The sequence below is a fragment of the Helianthus annuus genome, chromosome 17, assembly GCF_002127325.2.
Source record: "Helianthus annuus cultivar XRQ/B chromosome 17, HanXRQr2.0-SUNRISE, whole genome shotgun sequence".
In the NCBI taxonomy this organism is placed as follows: Eukaryota; Viridiplantae; Streptophyta; class Magnoliopsida; order Asterales; family Asteraceae; genus Helianthus; species Helianthus annuus.
In genome coordinates this window covers 56,266,600-56,280,746 of record NC_035449.2, presented here as the reverse complement: position 1 = coordinate 56,280,746, position 14,147 = coordinate 56,266,600, and positions in this window count along the sequence as shown.

Genomic DNA, 14,147 nt, shown 5'->3' with positions numbered 1-14,147 from the left:
TTGTTTTACGTGGTGTGGGTGTGACATGATTTACTAACAGTTGTTGAAACAACTGGTGTCTCAACCACTGTTGTCACTACAACTATTGATGTATCAACTGTTGTCTTCTGCTTTATGTCAGGTGATGTTTGCAATGGTGATGTAGTTTGTGGTATAGCAGTGGGTTGAATGGTAGTTGATGAAATGGTGGGTATCTGACTAACAGCTATTGAAACAACTGGTGTTTCAACCACTGTTGTCACCACAACAGTTGATGTGTCAACTGTTATCTTTTGCTTTTTGGCAGGTGGTTTTTGTGATGGTGATGTTGTTTTTGGTATGGCAGTGGATTGAGTATTGGTTGATGAAGTGGTGATGGCAGTGGTTGGGATAACATCTGTTGAAACCACTGAAGTACCAACAACTGTTGATACAACAGGTGTCTTAACATCTGTTGGTTTGGAGGTTTGATGAGAGGAACTTTTGGGGATTTGAGGAGTATGTTTGGTGGTTTTGGAAGATGTGGTTTTGGGTTGGCTTACTTTTCTGGTAGGATTTCTTCTTTTAGTTGCAGAAGTACCCTGCTTTTCCTTTTCCATCATAACTTTCTTCTCTTGCTCAAACCTTTTTGACCCTTTTATTTCTATAGACTCTTTCATGTTTGCTTTTAGCTCAGCAAATGTATTCTAAGTCACATCAACCTTTTCGGAACCATCTGGCCTTGGAATTTCTACCATAACTTTAGACCTTGGATCTGGTGACATATGCAAACCTTCTTTACCCTTCTTTCCTTTCTCCCCCTTTTTGGCATCATTAAGGTGTTCAACAAAAACAACTGTAGGAGGAGAAGTGCCAGTGGTTTGAAGCAAATGGGCCTTGATTGCCTTGATATCAGCTTGTGTATCCTTGTACCTAGCTTCCATCATGTTTCTGAATATTTGGAGCTGAATTTCATGCTGTTGATCAGCATATTGCCTTTGTTGATGAAGCATAGGTTGAAATAAGTTCCATAGCTCAGTGGGAGATAGAGCAGATGTTGCAGCAGTGGGTATAGCCTCTTAAGATTTTAACAACTGTTGCAGCATATTTTTGATATCCGCAACAGATGTGTCAATTTTATCAACCCTCTCTGTCAATTCTTTGTATTTTAAACCATCACCCAAATCAATGGGATCATCTGATTTCCCACTGGCAGTGGTTGTATCAGTAGTTGACTTAGGGAAAGTTTCCCAAAAATCATCCACTGATGCCCCTTGTTCTTAGTACTTGGGACTTCTTTCCTCAGCAGAGGTTACCATTTTAAGTGTACCAGTGTATAATGGAAACACACCAGTGGTCACTGTGGTTCCCAAAGAAGAAATTACCTTCAATGAGTCTTACTAATGAAACTATTGTCCAGGTGTAAATCAGTGGATTCAACACATGTAGTAGCTGCTCCACTTGAACTACTGACAGGAATTACTTGTAATTCCTGCAGTATAGCCTCCTTAGCTGTTGGTGGGTTAGCAAGGATAAAGGAACCAAACTCAGTCACTTTTTGAGGTATATTCTCAGTGATAGGTGGTTGAGAAGAACTGATTTGTGTCTGATCCATATCAAGTGCATCCAACAGAGGTATAATTTGTGGTGGAATTTGTTCAGTGAGGATGGGGGTAGAAAGAGAATTTGCCCCGGGAGCAAGGCTGTGGAAGATAGATTCAAGTGAATCCATTGCTTCATAATGTGGTGTCCCTATGGATAAAACATGATCCCTTTGAGAAGATGCAGGAGGAGTTTTAGGCTCAGGTTGAGATCTTTCTTCCATCTGCTGTGAGGAAGTAGCAGCAGTGGTTTCAGGTGACTTTTGTGTTGTCACAGGTATAATCTCTGGGATCTCATCTTCCAGAGTTACCTTTTTGGTGGGTTTGGGGGGCTTTTGGGATTTTTTCTTGATTGTCTTTTTGGTGGGTTTTGGTGTGGGTTTCACAGCAGTGGTGGTGCTACTGTGACACCAAGAGTAGTGGGCTCAACAGCAGGGGCCTGAGGAGCAGTTATTGCTACTAAATTCTGCTCAGGTGCCTCTGTTTGTGTTTTTGAAGGTTTTGACAGCCTTGTGAATGTTTCAGAAGTTAGGCTGTTTATTTGAAAAGGATTTCCTTGGATAAGCACATATGCATTATCTTTTGAAAATTTCTTTTGTAGATAAAAGCTTAAAAATCTTGGAAATAATAAAAATGATTTTTTATTGACATTTTTTACCATATCATTGAAAATCTCTTGGGAATAGTTAAAATCAACTCCAAGCATGATAGCATAGCCCAGGTATTGGATTTTCAATGGAATCTCATTAAAAGTTGTGGTTTTATTTGAAACACACATGAGGAGGGTATGAAATAAAAATCTCATGGCAGGTGGAAAACTGCCCTTTTGCAAAGTATCTTTTTTCATTTCGTCCTCATACCCTCTCTCAATGAAATTAGTTTGGTAGTCAACCTTTGGGAAAGAATCTTTACCTGTAAGATCATTGATTTCAAAAACCTCTGAAATGGTTTGAGGTGTGATAGTAACCGGAATTCCCCTTATTGATGAAGTAATAGCGTAGGGCTTTTTGTCCTTAGCTTCAAGCTTTGCATTTTTCCAGAACTCTCGTTGGGTATCCAGGTAGATGGGTGCATTACATGTCAACAAAGTTTTGTATTTTGAAGACAAGAGTGCATCAATTACGGAGTGAAAGGTTGTGTTTTGACTTGGTTTCTCAAGTATACATAGGTAGTTATGAGGATTTTTGAATGGGAGAGCCATGGTGAAACGAATGTGGTTTAGAACGAATGTAGAAGATGAGTGAATTGAGGGAATTTGATGGTAACTGCTTTTGAAAGGAATTTTGAATTCGATTCGACAGTGAAAACCCTGTTTAGGGTTTTGATGAGGGTTTTATAAGGGTAAAAAGTGAATGCTGACATGGCAGCGGTTACAAAGATCTGACGGCTAAGTACTGACCACGTGACAACCTCCGATGAATAATGGAGGACAGTTGTTTAGGACACCACTGACGATCAATATTAGTGGTTTACAGTGGTGATAATGAAAACAGTGGGTGATTTTTAACTATTAGTGGATAGCCAAACAATGATTGAAACACTGATTCTGGTCAGTCAGTGGTCAACATGAACAATGTAGAAACAGAGATTGTCTTTCAGCAGTGGATAATTTTTAACAATCAGATGTTTGAACCAACACAGTGGTTGTAACATACTTTTAAGGATTAATGAAAACTATTCATTTTTAACTATTTTCAAAAGTGTTAAAATATGAGAAGACTTAAACAGATATTGGAGCTTAAACAGATGTTTCGCCTTATATATTAGTTGTTTGGACTTAAACAGATGTTTGACCTTAAACAGATGTTTGGCCATAAACAGATGTTTGGCCATAAACAGATGTTTGGCCTTAAACAAATGTTTGACCTTAAACAGATGTTTGCCCATAAACAGATGTTTGATAGGCCTCATCAGTGATTAGGTACATCAATGCTTGTCTTTAACAGGGCTTTGTCTTCAACAGTAAAAAGGCCTCATCAGTCTTTAAGTCCATCAGTCTTTAAGTCCATCAGTCTTTATAAGAAGCAGTGGTTAGTTATAACAGTTCTTAGCATGATCAACTGTTATAACCATTCCATAACCCTTAAAGAGGAAACAAGTGTCGGTCTACATGGTAAATGAAGAGCTTAACTGTAATTATGATAATCTGCTTTTGTTATTTGAGCTTTGAAAATTTGTCCCTTGGGTTACTTGGTATTTAATTTTACAATTTTCCCATAAAAGTTGGGGTTTGGAAAGGTTTTTGCATTTAAAGACTGCTGCTTTGAAATATACATTAATATATTTATATTAAATCTATACGTTTTGATTGATTAAGTGTATAAACTCATAGCCACTTCACATGTTTTTCATCATGTTTTCCTACGAAGATATCATACTTTCAGCAAAGCCGAGTAATATAGTTTATTGAAATGGCGTCATTCACTTCTGTAAAATCAGATGATTTAAAGCAGCGTTTTGTCGGGCAAATCGAGGAACAGGTGTATCAAGATAGGGCTATTCTTCAAGTAGGGGTGTGCAGAAAACCGAATTAACCGAACCATAACCGAATTAACCGACAAAGCCGAACCGAAAAAACCAAACCAAATAAAAAACCGGTGGTCGGTTAATGGTTTTTTTGAAAACCGAAAGTAGCGGGTCGGTTATGGTTATCATTTTTTCCATACCTACCATAACCGAACCGAACCGACATGTAATAAATCTTTGTAGGATTTAGGACTTTTCACCATATTTTTAATATTTTATGTTTTTGACCGAAGATTTTTAGTACTTATGAGTTTTTCAAATCATTTTGTGGTTTTCGTTAAATGTTTATTTGAATTTATGGAATGTATCATATCACTTTATTTGGATATTCGATAATAATTGGTATCAATTTTATAGATTGTATATATTTTTAATACTATGTAATATACTAATATATACAAATATGCAATAACAATTTATTCCATGTTAAAAAATTAAGTTATTTTTAGCTAAGCTCAATACACGGTTAACCACCCATAACCGACCCGCTATAACCATTAAAATCGAATAACCATAACCACCATAACCGATCGGTTATGGTTATGGTTATCCAATAACCGACATCGCGGTTATGGTTATGGTTTTAGGTCAAAACCGACCCAAACCGACCCATGCACACCCCTATCTTCAAGAGCTGAAGAGATGTTTTGATAGATTGCAAATTGGCCTGTTCACGAGACAGCAGGTTTCCAAAGATCTTATGTGGATGCCTTCAACTTCCGTTCATGAGCTTTGTGTTGTCAGTAATAGAGTGCGGTGATAGAGACATGGAGTTTATGGCGATGCTAAAGGACATACATCGAGAGGTTCAACAATCGATGGAGTTGAAGCTAAAGTTTCTTAATTCTTGCGGTTATTGTTAGATTTAAAAGTTTAGCTGTTCAGTATGTTATGTAATTATTGGACTTTTAATGTCATGAATAAATGAATAAATTTTAATCTTATGAATCTATGTTGCGTTTGTAGGAAAAAAAGAAAGTGAACGTCAATTTTAAATTTCCAATTGCATATTTTGGAATTTCAAAAGTTATTGGTATTATCAGTAATTACTGATTTGATTTGAAAGCAATTGTTATCATGACTTTTCTAATTTTTATTTTAACTTTAATTAAGAGAAAATAACCGTCAATTTGAAATTTCCATTTTTCATATTTCAATGTCCAAAGATAAAGAAATTAGCATTAATTACTGATTTGATATGCAAGAAATTGTCATCAACAGTTTTTTTTATTTTTTATTTTAACTTTATTTTTTATCACCAAAACAATGTTGGAGGAACTTTTATCTCATTAGAATGTAACAATTAGATAAAATGGTAATTTCAATGTAATTCTAGTTTTCATTTAATAATTTCATTCTATCATTAATTAACCACATCAACAATAAAAATGTGAGCAGTGGCTGTTTTTACGGAAACCACTGATGGTCAATATCAGTGGATGTCAACAATAAAAATGTGAGCAGTTGCTGTTTTTAAACTATCAGTGGATAACCAACAGTGATTGAAACACTAACTTTTGGTCAGTCAGTGTTCAACATGAAGAATGAAGAAACAGAGGTTGTCTTTCAGCAGTGGATAACTTTTAAACACTGATGTGATAAATACTGTTACATATAAACACTGAAGTGATATGACATCTAACAACCTAACAGAGTATAAAACACTGATGTGATAAATACTGTTACATATAAAGACTGTTAACATAAACAAAGGTAGAATATCAGGCCTTAGGTACACAAGTGCTTGTCTTTAACAGGGCTTTGTCTTCAACAGTGGATTGGTCTCGTCAGTCTTTAAGTCCATCAGTCTTTATAAGGAGCAGTGGTTAGTTATAAGAGTCCTTAGTATGATCAGTTGTTATAACCACTCCATAACCCTTTGAGAGGAAGCAAGTGTCCGTCTATTCAATTGAGAGGAATCATTGCATTACATCCCTGTTGAAAAATAGAATTGATAAATTTAGGGAAAATGGGTTTGAAAGATGATAACCCAACAGTGGAGGATCTCATTCTACAGCTCCGATAAATTCAGGGGTATTCTCAAATAATGGTTCCTAGATGTTTGAAGACCGACAAAGACCGATAAATGTCCACAGTGCTGCTTCTTTGAACATTTGTCGGTCTTCAAACACCTAGGAAGCATTATTTGAAAATAACCCTGAATTTATCGAAGCTGTAGAATGAGATCCTCAACTGTTGGGTTATCATTTTTCAACCCCATTTTCCCTAAATGTATCAATTCTGTTTTTCAGACCTCCCAAAGCCACCTATCCGCCTCCAAAGAGATCGAGACAGCTTGAAGCATAACCTGGATTTGCTGTAATTCCACCAGTTCAGTATTTAATCCCAATATACCAACTCAATACAAATAAGAAATATTTGGTGTGCTACAACTGTAAATAAACCAGGAAACAAATTTGAAACCATAAATATGGATTATAGAGATCTATGAATGAAACATGGGTGAATAAACCAACAAAACAGATTGTGAAAAAACAAAAACTACAAACATATCAAAATTAATCTATTCGTAATCACATGGTACACCAATGCAAGCATCTGAATAAATAATAACAAATCAAAGACAATTTACCAATACTTACCGAAACCATAACTGGTCAGATTTATGTGTGGCTCTTAACTACATTCTGTAGAATCTGTACATCTAACAAATAATCAAAGAACAAAGAAACAAACCAAAAAACATTCTGTAGAATCGGTACATCTAACAAATAATTAGAATGGTCATTTTTACCTTATTTCACAAATTCCATTACAGCATAACCATTAAATCAACCTCAAAATCATATAGAAGTCTAAAAATAAAATCAAAATTAGATAAGTGAACATCAAAATTGAACAGCAAACCTGACCAAAAATTAACCAAGAGAGCTGCAGGCCACAGAGCTGACAACCTCCGATCATCCCCGTCATCAAGTTCCCAGCGGAACCCTAGCCGAAGCACAACCATAGGTAAAGACGCATGAAGATCGAATGAGTGAACAATGAAAACAAAGATTGACACTTATAGAATGGAAGTTATTGATAATCTAACCTTGATTCGGAGCGTTGATCTGAACATCTGTTAAGATCGGAATAGAGCAGAGCGAGAGAGAAAGTGGGGAAGCCCTAAATGAGTAAATGAGAGATGAGATAGATAAAAGATGGGAGTGGTACTGTTGGGCGGGAAAAGAGAAAAAAAGTAGCCCTCATCTACTGACACGTGGCCCAAATAACTTTCATTTATTATATATAATAGATATATACCCCATTTATTTATATAAAAAACGATAAAAAATATATATATTATATTTCATACTCTCACTCTCTCTCTCTTTAAACCGGTGACCATCAAACATACATAACCGGCCGTTTAAATACCTCCTCCACTCCATGGTGTTCCCCTTTCCCTACCAAACTATTGAGTGGGTTTGAGCACCTCCAATGGTTGAAAGTCACATCTGAATCTACATGTTGCAAACTTGAGATGTTCCTAAGTACTATTGAATCCTAATTAGCACAACCATCTATTTATAGTCAACGGTGTGGGTTGATCGTTTTTTGGTTTCAGGGAGAGAGAGAGAGAGAGAGCTAGCGATGGGTAAGTCGGTGTATAGGCAATGTTGTAAGAATCGCTAGGCGCTAGCCGACTGGTGTGATACCGCTTAACGATTAATCAGGATTTTACACAACACATATATAGACACATTTTTGTAAGTATTCTTTTTAAGTAGGCATGCTTAAACACCTTCTTTGACCCATATTTTGAAATAGATATGATTAATTGATGGAATATATAGGTTTTGCCGTTTTGGCTGGAATCTGGCTAAAATTTACAGGTTTTAGCTGGAATTTGGCCGAAATGCCCAAGTTTTGGTTGTAATTTGATCGGAATTGCTATACTACCACTGATTTTTGGCCGTTAAAATGGGAATTGACCATTGCTGACCGCCTAGCGATTAATTGGCTGATTATATAAAAAATACTCGGTGAACTTCAGGCCAGCAATTAATAGGCAACTAATCGGATGCTAGGCGTGATTTTTACAACCATGTGTATAGGTCTTGTTTGATAGTCACTATTTAAGGTAGATCGACAGAGAGAGGGCGTCATCTTGGTTGATATGTTTTTTATTTGAATAGCTTCTACATATCTTTATATGCAAAAGCTTCGAAAAAATTATTTTTTAGCATTTTAAATTTATTTTTTTAATTTATTTAACATGTTAAATGTACTGTTCCCCGGTTCCCTGGTTTTTAGTGTTTCCTAATGGACCTCACACTATATATAGTTGTGTGTGCGCACTTGTGTATATGTGTGTGTGAAATAGGCTACTATGCTTCCTGAGCGTAATCAAGATTGAAGCATAAAGTTGGTCTCGAGGTTGTTTATTGAAGAAACACTGAACTGATTAAGGTTAATAATCGGTTTGGTTTATGCTTCTATCATAGTGGTTAATCTTCTAGTGAATATTTGAGCTCCGACTTGATGCTTAATCCTGCAAAACAGAACACCGTTACTCGTTAAGAGGGGAATGTGGGGGTTTCCCTCTTAACCAGGCTCCGGCGTGAGAATAAGCGACTGCTTTGGGAGGATAATTAAGTGCTAAGAGTGAGAGTAGAGGGAATAGAATGTTTAACCTGTGGACTGAGGTCCCTATTTATAGCCGGAGAGGTGTAAGAGGATATGGGCTGATGGGCCTTGGGCCGGAAATGGACATCATAACGGATATGCTCTTTGTCTCACTAGTGTCGAGCTTAATGGCTTCTAGAAGCTCTTCGGTGCTGGCGCACCTTGATTGGAGCCACGTATCGTTGTTGTCGGCCCTGCTGCTCGTCTGCCATCAGCAGACAAGTGGAGATCGTGGGACAGATGTCTCCGTCCTCTGATTGGTGCCACGTAGGCGTCCTTGAGTACTTCTCGTCAGACGATCGTGGCGCACGATTGACCAGAGCCTGCTGGACGCTCATTGGCTCTTTTCACTGCCACTTGTACCTTGTGTACCACTGGAGGCAGCCTTGTGCTGCCTTCCTATGAGGCTCATGCTGAGCATCTAATCTAACCCCGCGCGGGTTAGTGTGCCCATGTGTTCCTTTATTTTATGCTAAGTGCTGATATCGGAGTTTCTTGTGGGCGATGCCTCGCGCGACATAGAACAGAAGTGTTGTAGCTCGCGCGGGGCTCTTGGTAGGAAGTTTATTTAATTAAGGAGTATGGTCTCACGCGCAACCTCAACGGAGGTTTGCGCGGCCTTTTTGGGACCATACCCCTTCAAATCCCCCAGTCCAGTGCTGCATCATGCGCAACACAAGTGGTTGGAGCTCTGGACTTAAAAATAAAAGTTCGAAAGGAATGATCTCTTGAGTTTGTTTAGCGTGGCGCGACTTATCAAGATAGGTTCTAAGTGATCCATTGGTTATCTTAGCAGGCGCGAAGTGATGTTAAGGCGACATTAGCTTGCGCGGTCTTGCTATCTTTTCCCTGAAGTTACTTGTAACTTTTTGGCGGGAAAACTTCAAAATTTGAACTCTGGCAAGTTGGTGAGATAAGTCGCTGATTGCGACGTCTGAGTTGACCCCTGGCACGGATGTCATCATGCCGACTGTGACGGTTGCACTTCGTGTCAGGAGAGTGAGGCCCACGCGCGCGTGGTAACCGTCACCCCTGCTTTTCCGCGTGACGTGGCAGCCTCTCGTTGGTTAGCCTAGCGGCAAAAGCGGCACGTTTACCCATCGCATTAAATGTGATGGGTATATATATCCGAAGAGATGTGAGAGGTTCTCACTTCTCTTCTTTGCTTTCCAATTTTCTCTCGTTATCTCTCTTTGAATCTTCAATATTTTCTTCAAATCTCCAAGATTTTCTTCAAATCTTCAAGTGATTCTTCGAATCTTCAAGTTTTTCTTCAGAAACTTGCAACTTTCATTACGATGACTGAGGAGCATCAGGAGGTTGTTTCTACAGAGGAGGGTCCTGTTCCCGTTCTCAAGTGGGATCTTGGACTGTTTGAACAGATTGTTCGGAGTTTCCGGTTTCCACCGGAGTGGGATGCTCGGTACCCGGCTCAGGGCCAGACTGCAGCCGATGCACCGTCGGGTTACATTACATTGTATGAAGACTTTTTTTCTTCAAGGTAACTTTAGGTTACCGGCGACGAACTTCATGGGGAGTATATTACACCATTACAATTTCCATCTTTCTCAGATGAGCCCTCCTGGGATGGTTAGGGTTCGTCACTTTGAGTTTTTATGCCGATCTCATGGCATCGAGCCAACTGTCGAGAAGTTCCGTGCCTTCTACCAACTGCAACGGACGATGGTTTCTTTTCCTTTGCCAGCCGTGGTGCTGCAAAGAAGATCTTGTTAAACCCTCCCAAGAGTTTTCACGATTGGAAACCCAAGTTCTTCTTCATTCGAGAAGAGGTGCTTCCGATCGCCATGCCCTTCTGGGACTGGAGTGAAGCCGTATTGAAGGAGGACCTTCCAATTCCCAAGAATGCACGTTGGTATCAACAGTTAACCCCTACCCCGAATCGGGTATTTGGGGAAAATGTGCTGGTGGCGGCGCGGATGAATGACCGGTGGTCACCAGACAGCAAGGAGGTGCCGGTTTTGAAGATTGGTGATCAAGGTCAGTTATCTTCTTACTTTTCCTTGTCTCAAGTATTTGTTTTATTGTTACTTATGTATTTTGACGTGTAGAGGCGCAACTATATCAAGCGGCCTTCGCTACGTTTGGTGGGTCTATGGGCGTACGCCCACTGCGCGAGGATGAGGAGAGCTGGTACGAACAAATTAGAGGCAATTTTATGTACCCTGTTGCTGATGCCTTTACCTCGCCGCCTACTGCGACTGAAGGTGCGCAATTCCCTAAACCTCGTCCTTTGCGCTCTGTGACTTCTGCTGGGAAAGAGGTTGTCTATCTTTCCAGGGAGGAGTCTGTAGGGTCTTCAAACGGCGAGCTAAGTTCGTGGTCTAACATCTTTGCAGGTGTGTTGCGCGACCTGGGGATTGACCCAGAAGAGAAGAAGAAGAAACCCCTGAAGAAGAAGAAGACAGTTAACTTGGATCCGGAGGTGACCAGTAAGGGGGCTGGTAGTAGTCACTGCTGCTGTTAAAGGTACTCTTCGCCTTCGACAGAGTGACTTAAACGATTATGTGATAATAAGTGACTCACTTAAAGGCTTATCGCGCACAGCTGAGACAAAAACTGGGGCGGGTAGCTCAAGGAGCTCTGGAAGCACGGGTTCTCGTAACCCTGATGCTGGCGCGACCCCTTCCGTGCATGAAGAAGAGGATGCTGAAGAAGAAGAGGAGGCTGCTGCACAGTTGGTCAGCAGGAAAAGAGTTAGGAGCGAGACCACAGCTGGTGTGGCTTCCGCGCCGATGGTTGGTGCGATTCCCTTGGTTGGGAAAACGAGCAACCTGCGCTCTCTGTACAAATTTTCTCCTGGTAAGCTCTTGATTTCTCTCCCTTTAGTTATTTTCCTTGCTTAATTACTTGTTTTATTTCTTGCAGAGATCAAGAAGAAGACCCCTGAGAAGGGTGTTAAGTTTACCGAGCCAGAGCCGAAGAGGCCGAAGATTACTATCAAGTCTTCTCAGATTGCTGGTGTTTCTTCTGCCAAGGAGAAAAACATTGTTGAGAAGGATGCCGCGAAGGCTGCTGAGGCACAGAGGAAGGCTGAGGAGCGCAGGAAGAAGAGTGAGGAAGAGAAGAAGAGAAAGGCTGAGGAGGAGAAGAGAGCGGAAGAGGCGAAGAAGAAGAGTGAGGAAGAGAAGAGGAGAAAGGCTGAGGAGGAGAAGAGAGCGGAAGAGGCGAAGAAGAAGAGGGCCTTCGAGTTGGAGAAGGAGCGGGAACAGAAGAAGGCTATGGAAAGGCCTGTCAATGTTCAGGAGTTTGAGGTCATTAAGGGCTCTGAGAGGAGGCAAGAGCCTGAAGTTGTTAAACCTACCCACCCCGCGCATGCTGAGACCCATGATCATTCAAAGATAGTTACTTCCAAGGGGTCGGGTCGGTATGCTTCCAGTGGCGCGAGCTCTGGTGGGGCTGGGGGCTACAACCCAAATGTCATTGGGGCGAAGGACACCGTCGGTGATATATATTATAAGAGTTATACCGAGGAAGAACGCGGTGATGCTCCTCACCAAGCTCCCTGGAGTTTGAAGCAAAAGGACACTTTTCAGGAATTCGGGCCCTGCCGCGATTGGTTTTTAAACTCGTTTACTCCTGGCGAGGTTAACCGGCAGAGGGCGAAGAACCATGAAATGTTGTACCAAACTTATGTGCTTGGAGAAGCCAATGCTCGCGCCGCTAATCATCAGATAGTTCGTGAGTGGCGAACGATGGTTAGGGAGCGGGCGGATTGGGAGGGTTATCGCGAACGGATGCTGAAACGTATCGCTGATTTTGAGAAGTCCAAGGCCACCTTTGATGAGGAGAAGGCCAAGTTTGATGCGGACAAGAAGGCGGAGGAGTGGGGGCGCGAGGGCTTAAAAAATAAACTTCAAGCTGCTGAACAGCAACTGGCCAAGGAGAAGGCCGAGTTCAAGCGCATATGCGAGAAGGATAATGAGCGTGCCTTTGCCGCTCGGAACAAGATTGTTGAGCTTGAAGCGAAAATTGCTGAGCTTACTGCGAAGGTTGAGGACGCGCAGGCTGCACAGGTTGCTAAGCAGCAGATTGAGGTTTGTAAAACTTATTTCCCTTCTGTGCTGTTTGCAAAATAGCCTAAGTCGTTTGTCGCTCTTCAGGTTGAGTTGGCTGACGTGAAGGTGCAATTATCCAGCAAAGATAAGGATCTGCGGGCCAAGGACGTCGTGATTGCTGAGCTTAAACGCCGTCTAAATGACCAGATTGATAGGTGCGAGTCCTTGGAAATCGACCTCGAAGCAGAAAGAGTTAAGGCTGCCACTGCTGAAGAGGCGCGTGCTGTCAGCACCGCCGCCCTTAATGTAGCGCAGACCAACTACTCGGAGGCCCAAGGAATCGTTGATACACTTGTGTCTGAGGCTGAATGGATGCGCAGTCGTGGAGTAGTGCTGGTAAGTTTATACTTGCATATTTTTGCATGCTTAATTTGCTAGCTGGCTTTAATATGCGGTTCTCGTTATAGGTTGCCAAATCTATCCTCAATGCTGGCGAGCTGGATCGCGCTGTCGCTGCTCTTACAGATGCTGCGCGCAGTGGGTCATCGAGGGGGCTATCTGGAATGTGCCCAACATGTTGAGGAGATGTTCGGACAAGAGTTTGATGTGAGCCATTGCTCGGTGACTGACCAGGCTAATGCCGCGCTGACGCGTGCTGAGGATGCCTATGACAACCTTACTCTGCCTGTAATGGATTTGGTTGTGGAAGCTTTAAAGAAAGACGATTGGTGCCAGCGTCTCAAGGCCATTCTCGATCCACCAGTGACTGTCGAGTTATCAGATGAGGAACCAGCTGGCGATGATGGTGGAAATGGTGATGACGATGGTGGGAACGATGATGATGGCGATGATGACGGCGATCAACATGATGAACTTGAATAAGCTTTGTTGATAGGCTTTGTGCCTTGTAATTTTCTCTTTTTTTTCTGACTGTACAATGTTGCGCTGTTGCGCCTGTTTTATATTGAATGAATTTTGTTTGTTCTTTCCCGTTACAATTATTGCACTGTTGTTAAAAACTTAGGTTAAATTAGCTCGAATAAATGGAAGTCTCTTCAAGTAAGTGGAACTGCCCGGTCTCGCGCTTTGTTCGCGGAGGACCTTGGAGGCGGTTCTTGTTTGATAACCTCTAAGTTGCTGGAGTGTTTTCGCGCTAATCAGAAGTTTAACATGCATTTGTAACGAAAGAAGTAATAGAAAACATGTCGTATGCTTTCATTAATTTGGAAACGGGCGCTTAGGCCAACATACATTAATTGCAAAGGGCGTATAGCCGACATAGGAAGGTAAAAAGGCGCATGGCCGAAGTACGTTACATATAACATTTGCGCAGTTGTTGCGCATTCCATGTTCGGGGTAGGATGTAGCCATCTAGGGTGCGTAACTTGTATGCCCCTTTGCCTAGCACTTCGTG